This window comes from Carassius carassius, chromosome 33 (genome assembly GCF_963082965.1).
Source record: "Carassius carassius chromosome 33, fCarCar2.1, whole genome shotgun sequence".
NCBI classification, from domain to species: Eukaryota; Metazoa; Chordata; class Actinopteri; order Cypriniformes; family Cyprinidae; genus Carassius; species Carassius carassius.
The window spans coordinates 29,120,158-29,139,036 of NC_081787.1; positions in this window are offsets into that span (position 1 = coordinate 29,120,158).

Sequence of the window (18,879 nt, forward strand, 5' to 3'; positions counted from 1 at the left end):
TTCGAGATTTTTTTAAACAATTTTTTTCACAACATAATCTGAGTATGATATTTTGTGTAAACAGATTACAAAAGTAATTTATTGGTTAATTTAATAGTATAGGCTACAAATATATGAAACCAAATGGTTCCTGCTAATTTCTGTAAAAGCAAATAAAACAATAATACCTTAAAGCCATGTGTATTTTCACAAGAAATGTTTTGTTGGAATCAAAGTGTTTACACATTTAAAGGGAATCAAATTGGCATGTCTGCTGTTTAACACATTTCCATGACTTACATATAATGTCATCAGAGAGCAATTCCTGGAATTTACTACCTTGGAAATCCTCCCTCTAGTAATCCTCCCTTTCTAAGTTACCCCAAGTAACTTGGGGTTGAGTGTCTTGCTTGAGGGCACAATGGCAATGACTGTATCTCAACCTGTATCTAGATCTAGCAACCTTACCAGCTCTGAGCCTACACCACTACACCACACCACCCATATAGACTGTGGTGATGCATTGAAGTAAGCTCCCAAATCACCTGAAACTTGAAGAAATATTAATAATCTGGTTGCACCGGGATGGTCATCACCAGTGACATCAGTGTTTAGCCAAGGTCACTCAGCCTCAAAGCAAAACTGGTCTGATACCAGACTAGAACTATCAGTTCAAACACAAAAGAAAAAAAAGATTATTCCAGATCTTTAGTAAGTGGTCTGTGTATCCAAAAGTTATAATTAACTTTATGTTAGGATAGAAACTATGAATACAGTATTTTCAAGCAATTTAAATAGTGTTGCATGTGTCAGGACCTACTCATTATCATAATAATGCTATAGATTTATTATTGTCACATGGAATTGATGTTAACAGTGTTGAAATTCTGCAGCTGAGTGAAGATATCTCAGATCATTATCTAGTCTCGTGTATACTCCATATAGCTAAAGCTGCAAATTCAACTCCTTGTTACACATATGGTACAACCATCACTTCTAACACAAAAGACTGCATTGTAAATAATCTTCCTGGCCCATCTCAATTTCTCAGCATTTCCATAAGCTCAGAAAACTTGGTGTAACAGAAACTATGGACCCTCTCTTTTCTAGCACTTTAGATACCATTAGTTCTTTATGCTCAAAGAAGATTAAGGAAAACAGTCCGACACCGTGGTATAATGAGCGTGTATTCGCACCCCATAGAGAGGACCCCCGAGAATGGACCACAGCTGGAGGAAAACAAAACTAGGGGTATTTCATATTGCATGGAGGGAAAGTACTTCTGTCAACTCTGCACTGGCTACCTGTTGAACAATGGATACATTTTAGAATCTTGCTAATTACTTAAAAAGCCCTGAATCGTTTAGCTCCTCAATTGTTGCGTGAGCTTTTATCACATTATAATCCTTCAGGTCCTCTGCATTCTCAAAACTCTGTCAATCTGATAATACCTAGAATATCAAAATCAACTGCTGGCGGAAGATCATTTTCCTATTTAGCTCCCAAACTCTGGAATAATCAACTTAGCATTGTTTGGTAGGCAGACACACTCTGTCAGTTTAAATCTATATTAAAGACCCATCTCTTTAACCTGGCTTACACATAACACACTGTCACACTTCTATCACTAAAATCCATTAAAGGATTGTCAGGCTGCATTAATTAGGTCAACTGAAACCAGGTACACTTCCAATAACACCCAATGTATTGTTACATCATAAGAAGATGTTAATTTTAATATTTTAATGTTAATATTAGTATGATTTATTCTTATTCTGAGGAGACATCCTCTACAGCCCTGACTGTCAGCAGAGACCAGGACAACTGGACGAACCCTAGAGTCAGCTAGACTGGGTTAAGACCATTAAAAACCAAGTCCTCGGCTAAATCTGACTTGTGCTGCAGCCTGGAATTGAACTGCTGGTTTCGTCTGGCAGAGGAGAACTGGTCTCCTGACTTAAAACTGGTTTCTCCCAAGGTTTTTTTTTTTTTTTTTCTGTCACCAATGGATTTTTGGTTCCTTGTCACTGTCGCCTTTGGCTTGTTTAGTTGAGGACACAATTTCTGGTAACATTATTGACTTGACTGCACAGACACTATTGTAAGATAGATGAACTGAGCTGGACGATGTCACTTCAACTGATAAGCTGAGTGATTCCAACTTTATAATAACTTTAATTAGTAAATCATTAACCAAAATCATATGATGCTTAATGGATCATTAGTTTATAAATATTCAAAGAGTTAGAAATGTGAGATAATGTGCTTGTTAATGTTTGCTAATAAACTTATTAAACATTAGATAATGTTCCAACAAAACCTTAAGTTAAAATGCTTACAAATATCATTTAATCTTCAATTCCATTTGATCAAGCACTTATTTACAATCTACAAAGATTTTAAGAGATTTTATAAAATTATTAAAAGTTTGTGTCAATGCACAACACTTCTGCTGTTATTGAAGTGTGATAGGGTAAGGTTAGGGACAGGTTTGTGGGTATGGGTAGGTTTAAGGTTTGGTTAAAGGGTCAACTGTGTACAGGGGTAAATTTGATTATAAAGATACATGGTTCAACCTGTTTATTATGTTTTGATAGATTAACAAGTATTTTCTTACAACCCGAATTCCGGAAAAGTTGGGACGTTTTTTAAATTTTAATAAAATGAAAACTAAAGGAATTTCAAATCACATGAGCCAATATTTTATTCACAATAGAACATAGATAACGTAGCAAATGTTTAAACTGAGAAATTTTACACTTTTATCCACTTAATTAGCTCATTTAAAATGTAATGCCTGCTACAGGTCTCAAAAAAGTTGGCACGGGGGCCACAAATGGCTAAAAAAGCAAGCAGTTTTGAAAAGATTCAGCTGGGAGAACATCTAGTGATTAATTAAGTTAATTGATATCAGGTCTGTAACATGATTAGCTATAAAAGCTTTGTCTTAGAGAAGCAGAGTCTCTCAGAAGTAAAGATGGGCAGAGGCTCTCCAATCTGTGAAAGACTGCGTAAAACACTTGTGGAAAACTTTAAAAACAATGTTCCTCAACGTCAAATTGCAAAGGCTTTGCAAATCTCATCATTTACAGTGCATAACATCATCAAAAGATTCAGAGAAACTGGAGAAATATCTGTGCGTAAGGGACAAGGCCGGAGACCTTTATTGGATGAACCGTGGTCTTCGGGCTCTCAGACGACACTGCATCACTCATCGGCATGATTGTGTCAATGACATTACTAAATGGGCCCAGGAATACTTTCAGAAACCACTGTCGGTAAACACAATCCGCCGTGCCATCAGCAGATGCCAACTAAAGCTCTATCATGCAAAAAGGAAGCCATATGTGAACATGGTCCAGAAGTGCCGTCGTGTCCTGTGGGCCAAGGCTCATTTAAAATGGACTATTTCAAAGTGGAATAGTGTTTTATGGTCAGACGAGTCCAAATTTGACATTCTTGTTGGAAATCACGGACGCCGTGTCCTCCGGGCTAAAGAGGAGGGAGACCTTCCAGCATGTTATCAGCGTTCAGTTCAAAAGCCAGCATCTCTGATGGTATGGGGGTGCATAAGTGCATACGGTATGGGCAGCTTGCATGTTTTGGAAGGCTCTGTGAATGCTGAAAGGTATATAAAGGTTTTAGAGCAACATATGCTTCCCTCCAAACAACGTCTATTTCAGGGAAGGCCTTGTTTATTTCAGCAGGACAATGCAAAACCACATACTGCAGCTATAACAACAGCATGGCTTCGTCGTAGAAGAGTCCGGGTGCTAACCTGGCCTGCCTGCAGTCCAGATCTTTCACCTATAGAGAACATTTGGCACATCATTAAACGAAAAATACGTCAAAGACGACCACGAACTCTTCAGCAGCTGGAAATCTATATAAGGCAAGAATGGGACCAAATTCCAACAGCAAAACTCCAGCAACTCATAGCCTCAATGCCCAGACGTCTTCAAACTGTTTTGAAAAGAAAAGGAGAAGCTACACCATGGTAAACATCCCCCGTCCCAACTATTTTGAGACCTGTAGCAGAAATCAAAATTGAAATGAGCTCATTTTGTGCATAAAATTGTAAACTTTCTCAGTTTAAACATTTGCTATGTTATCTATGTTCTATTGTGAATAAAATATTGGCACATGTGATTTGAAAGTCTTTTAGTTTTCATTTTATTAAAATTTAAAAAACGTCCCAACTTTTCCGGAATTCGTGTTGTATCTTTTTTTTAAAGATTTGCTTTCTCTTGTTTATTTATGATTCAAGGAATATGCTGTTTAATGATACTGAAGAGTAGAATACTAACGTGAATGTTTAGGCAATAATAAACGTTTTTTGCACCAAAATTACAATCTGTCATTTCTTTAGCAAGCATTTACCTAAATATTGTAATATAGTATTAAAATTTTACATCTTATTTGAATATATTTCAAAATGTAATTTATTCCTGTGATGTCAAAGCTGAAGTTTCAAAATAATTACTTCAGTGTCACATGACCCTTCAGAAATATGAAAACAGTTTGCTGCCTAATATTTTGGAAACTATGATACATTTTTCATTATGAATAAAAAATTCAAAAGAACAGCATTTATTTAAAAATGAAATATTTTGTAACATTACACGTTTTAATGTCACCTTTGATAACTTCCTTATTGAAAAAAATTCTGACTAACCAACACATTTTTGAACAGCACTGTACATTCAGTAGGTTATTATTTATTGCAATATAAACACTGTCACACTGTGTTGTTGTGCATTTCATATGTATTTGTTTGAGCACTGACGTTGACGATTTAATTCCTCAGGTATCGAAATCTGGAACCGAACAACATGTCATTTTTCGATACTCGATAGTATCGAGGCAATTCAGTCTGTAATGTAACCTAAAAAGTATCGAACTCGGTACCCAGCCCTATACAAAGGTCGCATGCTAGAAGCTATTTCTATCTATTTAACTACCTTAACAAACCGAAGTTTTGCATCACCGTTTTAGCAGGTTAGTTCTTCCTTGGTTGCAGCGCATGGTCAAGAGCAGCAATGTGAACTATAACCACCGCCGGTGCTTCAGTTTCATGTCAACGAGCAAAGCAGATGTGCATAAAACAATGCCATCATTCATCGAGAATAACAAACATAACGGCAACAAAAATCTTTCAATTAATATGTGGACAATAATTATATTGAGCTTAGCTGTTCAAAATAAGCTAGCTTCTACCGATTAGCTAGTGGGGGATTTTGTATTGCCATAAACGCCTCGCCTGGTTATGATTTATCGATTTTGTTTTCCGCAATGAAATGTAATACAAATACCAAATGCATTTGACATACATATTCATATGATTAGCTTACCCGTTAGAAGGAATGTTTCTCTTCGACAAAGACGTCAGGGAAAGTTACCGCTGGGATCGTGACAAAATGGCGGACGCAAACTTACTTTCAAACTTTCGAACTCCTGGGAAAATCCTTGGAAACCCTGTCGCAGCTGGTTGCCATGACAAATTTCAAATGAGCATGCGCCGATAAGTTGACCTCACTGTGTCAACTACAACTTCAAAATAAAATCAACTCAATTCATAAAATAAGTTGAACTTTTCCTCAGAAACGTCTAAAAGTGAGTTCAAGTGGCTTACAACAGAGAGTTCAACATCCAATTAGCAATTTTATTGTCAGTGAATGCAAAAATCTTAGTAAGGTGAACAATTTTGAGTTGTCGTTTTTACAGTGAGGGTATTTTCTAGGTAGTAAGTACCTAGCTTCTCCACCCTTCCTCCAGACTCTAGGACCTTGGTTTCCAAATGAAATACAAAACTTGCTCTCATTTGAAAAGAGGAATTCATGCTTCCTTCTGCTGCCCAGCTTTTTGAAGATGCTGATTTCGTTTTCCAGCAGGATTTGGCACCTGCCCACACTGCCAAAAGCACCAAAAGTTGGTTAAATGACCATGGTATTGGTCTGCTTGATGGCCAGCAAACTCACCAAACCTGAACCCCAGAGAGAATCTATGGGCTATTGTCAAGAGGAAGATGAGAAACAAGAGACCAAACAATGCAGATGAGCTGAAGGCCACTGTCAAAGAAACCTGGGTAGCACTTTATTTTACAGTCCTGTTCCTCATGTACATACTATGTACTTATTATAGTAATTACAATAACTATGTAATAACTAGGTACTAACCCTGAACCTACCCCTAAACCTAACCCTACCCCATGTAGTTACCTTGTATTACCAGAACTTTCTTAGATATATACATTGTAAGTACACTATAAGTACATGTTAGTACACGTACTGTAAAATAAAGTGCAACCGAAACCTGGGCTTCCAGACCACCTCAGCAGTGCCACAAACTGATCACCTCCATGCCACGCCGAATTGAGGCAGTAATTAAAGCAGAAGGAGCCTCTACCAAGTATTGATTACATGTACAGTAAAAATTCAGAATGCGCGCAAATACTAAGCTCTCGCTGAAGTATTGTGTTTAAACAGACAGATTCACACAAAAATTATGTCAAAATGCCCAACATTACCAATTAATACAACAGTAGACATAGCCGGCTGAACGTAGGCCACTGTATCAGTGCATTCTCTTAAAGTGACAGTCTTTATATTAATAGAAACAGCAACAACAAAGAAATCACCCACTGCGCTTGATTAAAAAGCTTTTGTAACTTTAATAAAGAATAATCTTTAATTTATACAGTCCAGTATGCGATGCTGTTTTACATTTGATTACTTTATTCAATTTCTGTATCTAAAAACTAATGCTAGGACCTACTTAATTTTTTTTTTTTTTAAATCACTGTTTATTGTTTGTATCTTTACTTTATTGTATTTATTTGTTCTGTTGGTTGTAGTTGGATATAATATTCTTTTTTTTTTTATTAGAAAGTATAGTTTTTCCATAAGCATAGCACATACCGAACTGTACCGAAACCGTGACTCTAAAACCGTGAAACACACCGAACCGTGGAAAAGTTGAACCGTGCCACCCCTAGTAACAAGTAACCTAATTTGACAAATGGCAAGATCGGTATTATATCTTGAGAGTGTTAGTGTTAGGGTTGATCAGTGGTGGGTCTGTCAAACTGGAAGCCAGTATCTAATGCCTAGGGACTGCCCAGGCAGCCTCAGGTACATAACGGCCCGAAACACTGGAGTGGCATCCATGGCGGCTGAAGCCTATGGACTGGTGGTCATGATGAGAAGAGACTCAGGACTGGTGGCCGCTGTGGGAGTGCCGTGTTGCTCCTCTGTGGCTCACACAACAAATAGGGATGCTCAGCTGTAATACAAGTTTGATGTAAAATTTCAACATCCAACAGGGATCATGCATGGAATCAGTGAGCTGAGCAGCTCAGATAGCCCACATCGGAAAAATATGATGAAGGAAATCTCAGATATCTTGGCTAAATGAGCTATCTCAATGAAGTCCCACACATAGTCTTCGATGTGGTGACCTCCTTTTCTGAGATACATTATTTTTTACTGTTGCTGGTCAGTCATTCTGTAACTGTGGTTTGAATGACTAAGGCCAGATGAGGTGGATCTAAGTGCAGGTGTAGGTTTATTATGTTACTGGAGTCAGACTATCTCTGCTTCCATTCAACATGACACACATTGTCAGAGTGACACAAACAATTAAATGTTCCAGTATTTTATACTATATATCAGCACTCGGTCGCTGTGATTTTGCCAAGTAAGACATGTTCCTGGATCAACATTATTGTCCAAAAATACAGACTTAACCCAATCCCTACCCCTAAACCTAACCTTACCCATAATTTATTCCTAAAATCAGATGGAAATGATAGCTGATTAACAAGAGTGTAGAAGAACCTAACTATGGCTGTAAGCCTAAAACAGATATTTCCTGAAAAATTATATCTCAATTCTGATTGGTTGATTGGAATGTTGTTCCAGGATCAACAAGGATGTTGATCCAGGAACATGTTGTACTTGTACTTGTCCAGCCTCTTTTCCTTTTGTGTAGTTGTTACAGTGGTTACCCAGGTCTTGGCTAAATAGAGAAAGCTTCCCTCCTCCTGGCTCTTATGTTGTCCACCACAGTAGGTGTATTGGCTACATTACCCTTTAAAACCTTATTCTTCACTCTACTGATATTAAAACCCAGACATGCTGAGTGCCAGCGTGAACAGTGTGGCTGACACCAAGTATCCTTGTCTCACTCTTTTGCACACCTGGAAGGCATCGGTAGGGAATCTGTCATGGACAGCTCTACATGTCATGCCCTTGTAAGATTTCCTGATGATTTTAGTGATTTTTCCAATCACGCAAGCTCCAAAGAATCTGTCTATCCATGCTGTTAGATGCCTACTCACAGTTGCTAAAGTTAATGTAGAAGTTAATGAGTTCCACTCCAGCAACAGATCTAACGTACTGTGCGGAGTAATCTGGTCAATACAGGATATGGACAGAAGTCTTATCCCTCTATACTTGGACCAGGAGATCACCTTTCTTCTGGTGTTCCTCTGCCTGGATGCCATCGTAAGGCTGGCTTGGTTTTCTGAGTAATTTGTATAATGTGACAGGAACAGAATTCCCTCTAATAAAACAAACTACTAATCAGAAGAGAGGAGAACTCAAAGAAAGATCACAGGACACACACTCTCATTGACAGATCATAGATGTTAAATGTGATGATGGAATGAAACGGTCTCAGTTTTACTGCAGTAGATCGATCATAAAGAAGATTTAAAACTTCTCCTGTTATCTCCGCTGAGAGAGACCCTAACTTCCCCCACACAAGTTAGAAAAGAAACACTTTACAATAACCGTATGTGAAGAATCATGAACTAATACCTCAATTAAACATTACTTTAATATGAACTAATGATGACTTAAGGCATGTAGTACTCAAGAACTAACCTTAACTATGACATGAGTCATAAAGTAACCTGTGAATAACCACCAAAAGTTCTACTACTGCAAAGTTGTGTCCAGGTTTGGTCAAAATGAAGGCCACGAATGAATGGAGAAGTAGGCACTTTCACCTGAGACCACCACTGACTTTATGTTCTTTCATTGTGAACATACAGTTAGGACACGCAGAATGCTAATTAAAGAACAGTTTCAGTGTTTACAATATTTGAAGAGGAACATCTCCCATGTTTCCACACCACATTCTCAAGTTTAGAGTCCATTTGTTGTGTCTAAGGAAATTTAGGAGAAAAATCTAAGACACTGTTTATACAAAAATGAAAGGTATATGAGTATCACCGCTAGTCTCCTGAGCTTAAGAAAAGCAGCCTTCGGGCATCACGTTTCCTCTGCATAGTGTGTGTTGTGTGTGTGAAAAACATGGTCAGTGATCTTCTTTGTTGATAATTTAATACCTGAAAATGTAAATCTTCTGAACATCAAATAATATAATGCTGTGGTTGGAAGCAAAACATCAATTAGGGAATATTCTGTATCTGACTGAACAAAAAAGCAGCACTGATGCTGAGAAAAAAATCTTGCTGTGCATACTTTACTGGCTAAAAACCGAGCAGAATGAGGCTTTGTCTCCAAAGCATGAATTAGTTTTGCATTTAAAACTGGTGCCCTGGTGTGTTACTCACGAAGATGAGATTTAATCCAGGGTTAGACCAGGAATCCAGCCCACACTCATAAAATTATGCCGTTATCAGTTTCAGATGAATTTGTCACGGCTGTGAAATACACACTCTGACTAAGCAGGTGATTGTGGGTCGTTTCACTCTGGTTTCTGCTGACGCAGGAGAAGAGCTGCACTTTAATCAAACAGCTCTTTTTACCCAGGGCTCCCATTTATTAACGTCCAACTGTCTCTCTGCTTAACTTTTTTTGTTGTTGTTGTTGCAGTCTGTTCCTAGACTGCCTTTCAAAGAGAGCCCAGGTGAATCCTTTTGACATTTAAAGGGGTGATTGATCACGATTTCACTTTTTTAACTTTAGTTAGTTTGTAACATTGTTGTTAGATCATAAACAATGTCTGCAAAGTTACGAAACTCAAAATTCAATGCAGAGAGAGAGATTTTCTTTCAAGGAAATCGCAGTAAAACTTTCTATATATATATATATAATACATTATGCATTCATTATAATGCCTTAAAGGCAGGGTAGGTAATACATGTATAAACAACTTTCTTCTAAATTTGTTTAAACTTTCTATATATATCAATGCATAATTAAAATGTAAGTACTCTGATAAAAAGAGTATAAAATTCGAGTGACTCTAGACCGTTTAATCTGTATTAAACACAGCTCATTATTTCCATTTCGGGACGAAACATAGGATTGGCTTAGGCGACTGTCACTCTCTCGCAACCATGGCAACCACCCTTTTGCCACACATGACCTGCCCACTTGCGCGCGCACGTTTGATTTGAGGAATTCAACAGGCACGGATCCTAGGAATACCAAAACAATGGCAGAGAAACAGCAAGCAAAATTCACAGTACCAGCCTATGCAGTTAGTGAAGGCAAACCAGGCAAAAAAAGGAAGACACTAACAGTACAAGAAAAGGCAATGAACAAAAAGTCTTTGGATAAACAAAGAAATAAAACGCGAGTTAATATCGGCGTGGCTTTCCAGCGATGGCGAGAACTGAGGGAACTCAAGGGGCTGAAAAGTGACTCCTTGATGGCTTTATTTCTGCTGGACAGGTAAATCTTTCTTTTTGTATTTTGATCATACATATTTTGTTCATGAAGCATGTGTCATTAGCACACGTAGCTGCGTAATATAGCTAACATAACATTACTTAGCGAGCCATAGTAGAGACGATAAAGCCCAGAAGGAAAGGGGGTGGAGTGAATGGAAATAATGAGCTGTCTTTAAAACAGTCGTGAGAGGTCTACAGACACTCGATTTTTATACTTTCTTTTTCAGAGTACTTACATTTTAATTATGTATTGATATATAAATAAAGTTTAAACAAATTTGGAAAAAAAGTTTTTTATACATTTTTTTTTTACCTACCCTGCCTTGCCTTAAGTATACTCTTATAATGTATTATAAATGCAGGCTTTATAGAAAGTGTTTCTCAAGGGGTTTTCTTTTTTTTCTTGTATCCTGCTGACTCAATCAATAATGAAACAAAGGTATGATAAAATCCCTGCTGTGTTTGACTTTTATTGCATGTCATTTACATAAAACTGAGAATGTCTCTGATTTTTCTCACAGCTTGTTCTGCTCCCACATTCCCCTGCACATCATTTGTTTTCATACAGACTGAAATGGAAATGCTCACTCACTGCCACTGGGCACATAAGATTTGATCTCTCCTCAGTGTCTAATGTAAGTCCGGACCGGAAACAGATGTATATCAGATGTATATCAGCATCTTTCAGCTCTGACGATATACATTTTAAGTAATGATTATGTGGCTGGATTTATCTGTAGCTCAAGCGTTTCTCAGTGAACACCAGGATTATAAATCTCATGAGCTGGAAATGGAGAGGACAACATTAGGACATCCATTCATGTGTGGAAAGACTCCAATAGCATAAACACTAAGTACACATACTTATAAACACACTAAATACACATACGTAGACCCGTCAAGTGAACATGCATGCTAAAATCAGTTTTGCAGAGAGAAGGCCTGAGAGAGAAGGATAACCCTGAAAGTGTGCCAGTGAATCAGTGTGTGTCAGTGAGTGGAGAGATCCACAGCATTAACATTTCCATTCGCATCATTAAAACCCGAGAACTAATCCAGTCCTGCTCCTAATTCTCCTCGTTCTCACTCTCTGTCACTCAATCACTGTCTCTGGTCAAGTGTTACTATTGCTCTTGTAGAGGACTCGGTATCTGAACAATCATATAACCCTTATTGTGTAACTCATCCTCACTGTTTGTACTACAGACATGAATGACACCTCAAATCATCAGGGAGCCACAGAAATGCAGCGCTTACCTCAGAAACACCAGAAACAAAGCAGCTGCTACTCTCTGCTTCTGAACAGGATTCATATCGCAGCACAATACTTAAATACTTACGACTTAATAGACTATTTACAGCCAAACTTTATATTTTAATCTGGACTACAACATATAACTGTATATTTAATGGACCAAAACAAACATGAACTTACAGTTGTATTTATTTTTTAACCGAGTATAATAACTTGTGTAACAAATGTAGCTATTGATCACTGTTAATGTTAATGCATTAACTGAGGATAACTAACGAGACCTTGTTGTAAACTGTTAGCTTTTGTTCTTTTTAATTCTTTTGCTTTTTAATTGGTTTGAAACATTTGTTTGCTTTATACATTGTTGTGTATTATTTTATTGTATTTAAATGTCCAGTTCTTTTTGTTATATAAAAAAGATATAAAAACTGTTGACAACACTTTATTTTTCAAATTAATATTTTTTTGATACAGTCATATGCCTAATTAACTTTATTCAGAGATCCTTCTTTTAATATTCATTTGATATTCTGTTATTTCTGTTTTCTTGTGTTTTAGTACCTACTGTATTTCTTTCATCGCCTTGGTTTCTGAATGTGTCCCGATTTGTTTCTATAGTAACTGATTATGTTCACCTGTTCCTTGTTTAGTCTGTGTAGTTTCAGTTCTTATTTGTCGGTTCTTCTCTGTACATTAATTGGTCTTCCTATTATTTCCAATGTTTCTAAAGACCTTGTTTTGGATTATTACAGGTTCATTTATTTATTTATTTTTTTACAAGCAAGCTGTAAATTTTAATTTAATGATTACAATCTTATTACATTTCAGCTTGTTTCTTAATTGCATTAGTACAAAACACAGAATCCTTTTTACAAGGCAAAATAAGTTTTTTATTTATATAGACATTTCATTCACAGCATCTGCCTTTCATAATATATGTTTAATATGTTTGTCTGTTTAATCCAAAAGAGAGATTTGAAATTCGTGAACAGAGAGCAAGATACAAGAAAGAGTACTAGAGAGATGAAACAATCCATAAATCCATCAAACTGATCAGAGACGCGTCTGAAGAAGGGAACATTTTACAGACTTTCATGATCTAAACATAAACAGATGCTCCATAAAACAATGCATTAAGAGTCATGCAAGTATTGCTTACCACTTGTTTCAGTTGATCATTAGATCTTTGTAAAGAAATAAATAGTCATCTCATCTGTAATTTACTGTTAATACTGTCATTTACACGATGAAATGGTAACACAATTGCTTTTGCAAGTAATGTAGCTTGCTGTCAGCCATAGGATGCGAAGCAGAGTACTCTAGCAACTTGATGGATTAGTATAAAATGAAAAGCAAATAAAGACATATTACCCAAATAAATGGCTTTAAACATAATTGTGCTTGAAGCGTTAAGATCTTTGTTCAGTAGTGTACATATGGGAATAGATTAGCTGGTAAAGACAGCTCTTTGACTTATGAAATACTGTCAGTGTGCTGTGCTGGAGAGGCAGACGCAGCAGGAGTAGAAACTACCGTCTGATGGAGCCTTTTAGACCGCAATTAGACCATTTATCCTTGCACTAATGGATGTTTAAACCCAGCCAATTCACACCCGTTTGTCCTCCGCTACCTGCTGACAGCATCAATAATGAATCAAAGGGACTTACACACACCCAAACACAACCACAATCCACTCCAGATCAGGTTAAACTGCTAATCAGACTGAATCAATTCCTGATCAAATGTGAATCATCAAACACTGACATCTAGTATTCACAAAACTCTGTAAGGTTGGGATGATTACATTTTGAGATCTTTTCTTAGAACCTAAACTCTCTGAATTAGAACATGTAAATTTAAGAAAACATGGCTGTCCTATCTTTCTTCTATCTTTCTATATATATATATAGTATGTGCAGAGGTGGAAAGAGTACAAAAATATTCTACTCAAGTAAAAGTACCATTACATTAATGACATTTTACTTAAGTACAAGTAAAAGTACCAGTCTAAAAATCTACTCAAGTAAAAGTAAAAAGTAGCTCATTTAAACTTTACTCAGAGTAAAAATTACTTAGTTACATTTTAACAGTGGGAGGGAGTCAAAATGGGACAGGCCAAGGGTGTCAAACTCAGTTCCTGGAGGGCCACAGTCCTGCACAGTTTAGATATAACCCTAATTAAACACACCTGATCCAGCTAATCTAATCATTTAGGTTTATTTGAAAACTACATGATATGTGTGCTGGAGCAGGGTTAGGGCTATGGCCCTCCAGGAACTGAGTTTGACACCCCTGGCATAGGTCTATTAATCTCAAACTAGTTGTTTTTAATTAAAGGAATCAGTTATTTAGAATAATAAAACATTTGGGCTGTTACCAGGCAAATCAGTATCAACAAACTCATCTTTTAATGCAGAGGAAATGCAGAAGATTCATTGGAAGTGGCATTTAGATGTATTACACTGTTTAGTGCAGGACAAGAATGCATTTAACCTGCAGTTACAAATGCATGAATAATGTTTTGATATACAAGACATAAAATGTTGAATACTCATTTGAAATGATAAGAAATTAATTATTTAAAAAAATCAAAAGATACTTTAAATGTGAAATTAAAATGGCCAGTATGTGTCAGCAAGTCACTGTTAATAAGTGAGTCATTGCGATTGAACCGAATCATTTAAACGGTTGATTCATTCAGGAACGAAACACTGTCACGTTGCTCAGAGACGCAAAACTGTGCTTTGGTGGCTGTGTTTGGAATTATTTTCTGTTGTAGAAATAGAGCTAAAAAAGGCAATATGATGTCTAAAACGCAAGTCTCTTAATTAACTTGTTTACTGAACTGTTATATATATGTATGTATATATTCATGATGATTTTTAGAGGAAAAGACGGCATTCTTTGTGTGATTTTGATTTAATATATGAAATTATATAAATATGTGAATTTTCTGCCCCTATATCTTCAATTTTGTGATCATTCTAAATGCATTTTAGGAGACTGAATCACACAGTGAAAGAACGCACTATAAATGCGCGCGCACATCATTAAAACAAAAATAGCACACTCCTCACCACTGTCTTTTTAGCTAATTTGTGCAAAACCTCTTGCTAAAATGTCAAAGCTTCATTTTAACCACCAATGCAACGATGCAATTATTTAGCTTACCTCTACATTCTTGCGAAGGGTTGATGTCTTGTCGAGATTTTATAAGCTGCTAGTTTGGTCTTCCTAGGCAAGTACAGCTTACACTGCATAATAGAGCATAGGCTACATATGGCCAGGGGTTCACTTCATTTCCTTCGAGTTCAACTTCAGAATATGACGGGGTTTCGTTTTCAGCGGTGTCTGCACCACTAACGCCTGTTTTGTCCGTCTGCATCTTTCTTGTGATTTTAGCACCAGTTTGCCCTCCTGCCCATTATTTACTGACGTAGTTTCCAGGGAGCGATTTATTTTTTTTATTTTTTATTTTTTTAGTCAGTAATTAATGTGTTTTAAAATGTAGCGAAGTACAATACTTCAAACAAAATATACTTAAGTAAAAGTAAAATTACACATTTAAAAAATTACTTTAAAAAGTATTAGTACACAAAAAAGCTACTCAATTACAGTAACGCGAGTAAATGTAATTCATTACTTTCCACCTCTGAGTATGTGTGTGTGTGTGTGCTCTTGTTTTTCTGCCATATCAGGACACAACTCTGTATAATGACATGGGTATGACACAGGTATTACAAGGAGAGGGTGACTTATGAGGACATAACCCATGTCCCCATTTTTCAAAACACTTATAAATCAAACAGAATGAGTTTTTTTGAGAAAGTAAAAATGCACAGTTTCCTGTGAGGGTTAGAGTTAGGTGTACGGTTGGTGTAGGGTCATAGAATATACAGTTTGTACAGTATAAAAACCATTACACCTATGGGATGAACACACTTTACACAAAAACAAACATATGTGAGTGTGTGTGTGTGTGCTCATGTTAATGGGTAACATTGCTGATTCTCAACCAGCTTTGAATAGTTTCAAAGGCATATGTAAATAAGCAATGTGTGCTGTTTCTCTGTAACTTGGACAGAGATGTCCCTGTTTATTTGTCAGCAGAAGTCCGAAGGGCTTTTGTGAAAACTACACATCACACTTCTGCAGTTGTGTCGACTCAAACTCAGGCATTACCAGTGCTGAGGTTTTCCTTATCTTTTTTCACCCCTGCATTATTTTCTCTAGTCATTGTTTAAATAAATCCCCCGTATAGAAAGCCAACTTTTATTAAAACCCCAACTTTCCAGCGTTTGAATTAATTTCCACGAGTATGTCTAGCACTCATGTGACTAACTGAGAAACGGCTTATTCAGTGAACGAAATCACTCAATTCGTTAAAATGAAGAACTAAATGTTTAATTCACAAATGACTGGCATTGCAGGTTTAGTCCCTAGAAATACAGGACAAACATAATAACTGCTAAAATATCTGTACAGTTTTATTTGGCACAGCAGTTATACCCAGATCACACTCAGCTCTGGATCTCATCTGCTGTCGGTTGGAGGAAGCTTTGTGCCACGTCAGACTGTTTTTAAGGGACTCTGTGCATTGCTCGTACATCATTTCCAGCTCATGAACAACACTTGAGTCTGCAGGGACACTTCTGGACACCAGACGCACTGCAGCGATGGATATATACACACATCCAGAAGAACACTGAGCCTCACTGTCCAACCTCCGAAGTTACTACTCACCAACATGTTTACATGACATTATAATATTTAAGTCTTCTTAAATTAATTATAGATGAAAATTTATATTTCTGTTTCCATATTCTGCATTCATAGAATCAATAGCATCTGAAATTATGCACCTGAACAGATCATTTGTTCTGACTGGGTGTGATCAGGCAAAAGCCACAAGCTCAATGAAGAAAACATTACGACAACACTCATGCAATACATGCATGCAGTTGGTGTTTCTGCAAATCATTGTTCATGGTCCTTTGGACTTTTAGAACATAAGCTCTATTAAAAGTCATCTTTCACTCTCTCTTTCTGACGGCACCCATTCACTGCTGAGCAAGTGATGCAATGCTACATTTCTCCAAACCTGATGACGAATCAAACTCACCTGCATCTTCAGCGGTTTGAGGGAGAGCACATTCTCAGCATTTTTTTGTAATTTTTAAATTTTTGTTTAACTATTCCAACTAAAATAAATAAACTTGAAATCAGTTAGTTGCAATAAAAAAATCAAAACCTGGGAAATAACAATGTGTAGGGAAGCTTGAACTATTGGGCTGATCAGGAGATTGTGCTCGCCCCAGGGTGTCAGTAAAAACACGGCACAGGATTCAGAACATTCTGACTTTACTGTAGTAAACGTGTGTGTGTGGTATCTTTGCATAAATGCACACAAAGTAGGCAAACTCTAAAGATTAATATCAGGAACTCAGGAACATGCGTTCATTCTCTTCACTCCGCTCGCTGACAAGAGAGGTCGGGAAGTTTCTAGCTCGCCACCTATCGTCATTTTCCAACGTCATCCATAAAGTGGACTCTGATTGGTTAGACCTCCTTAACACTGCCGCCCCCAAATATGCAGGGCATATTTGTTTCTCAATCTAAGTTAAGAGTCTTTGAGTTTGACGTTGGTGTCATTTTCCTCAGTAATCTCTGGTAGGTTAATGAGACGGGTGACAGGCCGTGTATATAGTCGACCCTTAACTTGGACCTCTACAGACCTTACTTGTCCATCTGCTCCAGGGAATGTCCTGACCACTCTCCCGATTAACCAGAGGGCCCTTGGTAGTTGAGGGTCAACCAACATTACAACAGCTCCAACTGCAAGGTTTTTTGTCTCTGCATGCCATTTGTGTCGCAGCTGGAGGTTAGGCAAGTAGTGTCTCACAAAGCTTGACCAGAAATGATCAGTGAGGACTTGGCTTTGTCTCCATCGGCGTCGTCCAATGAGTTCGTTAGCAGGGTATGTCACTTGAGGTAGAGAGCTATCTGGCCGCCCCATGAGCAGGAGAATTGGGGTAACTGGGTCCAAATCAGCTACGTTGGAGGAGACATATCCTAGGGGCTTACTATTGAGAATTCCCTCTATCTCAATAAGCACAGTTTGAAGCACTTCTTCTGTCACTGTTTGTGCACCTACTACTGTACGGAGGGCATTTTTGAGGGATCGAATCTCTCTTTCCCAGATGCCACCAAAGTGGGGAGCACTAGGAGGGTTAAAGAGGAATGTGATTTTCTGTTTGGCAAGATGTTGTTGAAACTCTTGACTACAATTTGTTAAGGCCTCTCTTAGCTCTCTCTCTCCACCCTGGAAATTAGTGCCCTGGTCAGATTACAGTTCAGAAGGGGTGCCTCGGCGTGCAATAAATCTTCTCAGAGCCATAAGAAAGGAATCTGTGTCTATAGATGTGAGCAGCTCAATGTGTACACATCGAGTCGTGAGACACTTGAAGATTATGCCCCATCTTTTTTCACAGCGTCTGCCTATCTTGATTTGGAAGGGCCCAAAACAATCCATACCTGTGCTGTAAAAGGGAGGTTTGTGGAGTCTCAGACGTGCTGGAGGTAAATCAGCCATTTTAGGGACCTCAGGTTTTGCCTTCCACTTACGACATTCTATACAGTTGTGTTGGGATTTCCGAACTGCCTCACGACCTCGGAGTATCCACACATTTCTCCTCAATTCAGCAAATACCCGTTCCGGTCCTGGGTGACACAACTTACTGTCATAGTCTTGTATGAGTAGTTTGGTTGCTGGGTGGTGAGGATCCAGAACTATTGGGTGGATTGTCTGGAGTTCTAGACCTTCAGCCCTACGTAGACGTCCTCCAACACGTATAAGCTGACTGGATTCCTCAAACTCTGGGGCCAAAGTAAGCAAGCGGCTTGTGGTGGAGACAGGCTTACCAGCTCTCAGTTGTTCATATTCCTCAGGAAAGCTGTTTCGTTGGATACTTTGAAAGATGAGATTTTCTGCCATCACATA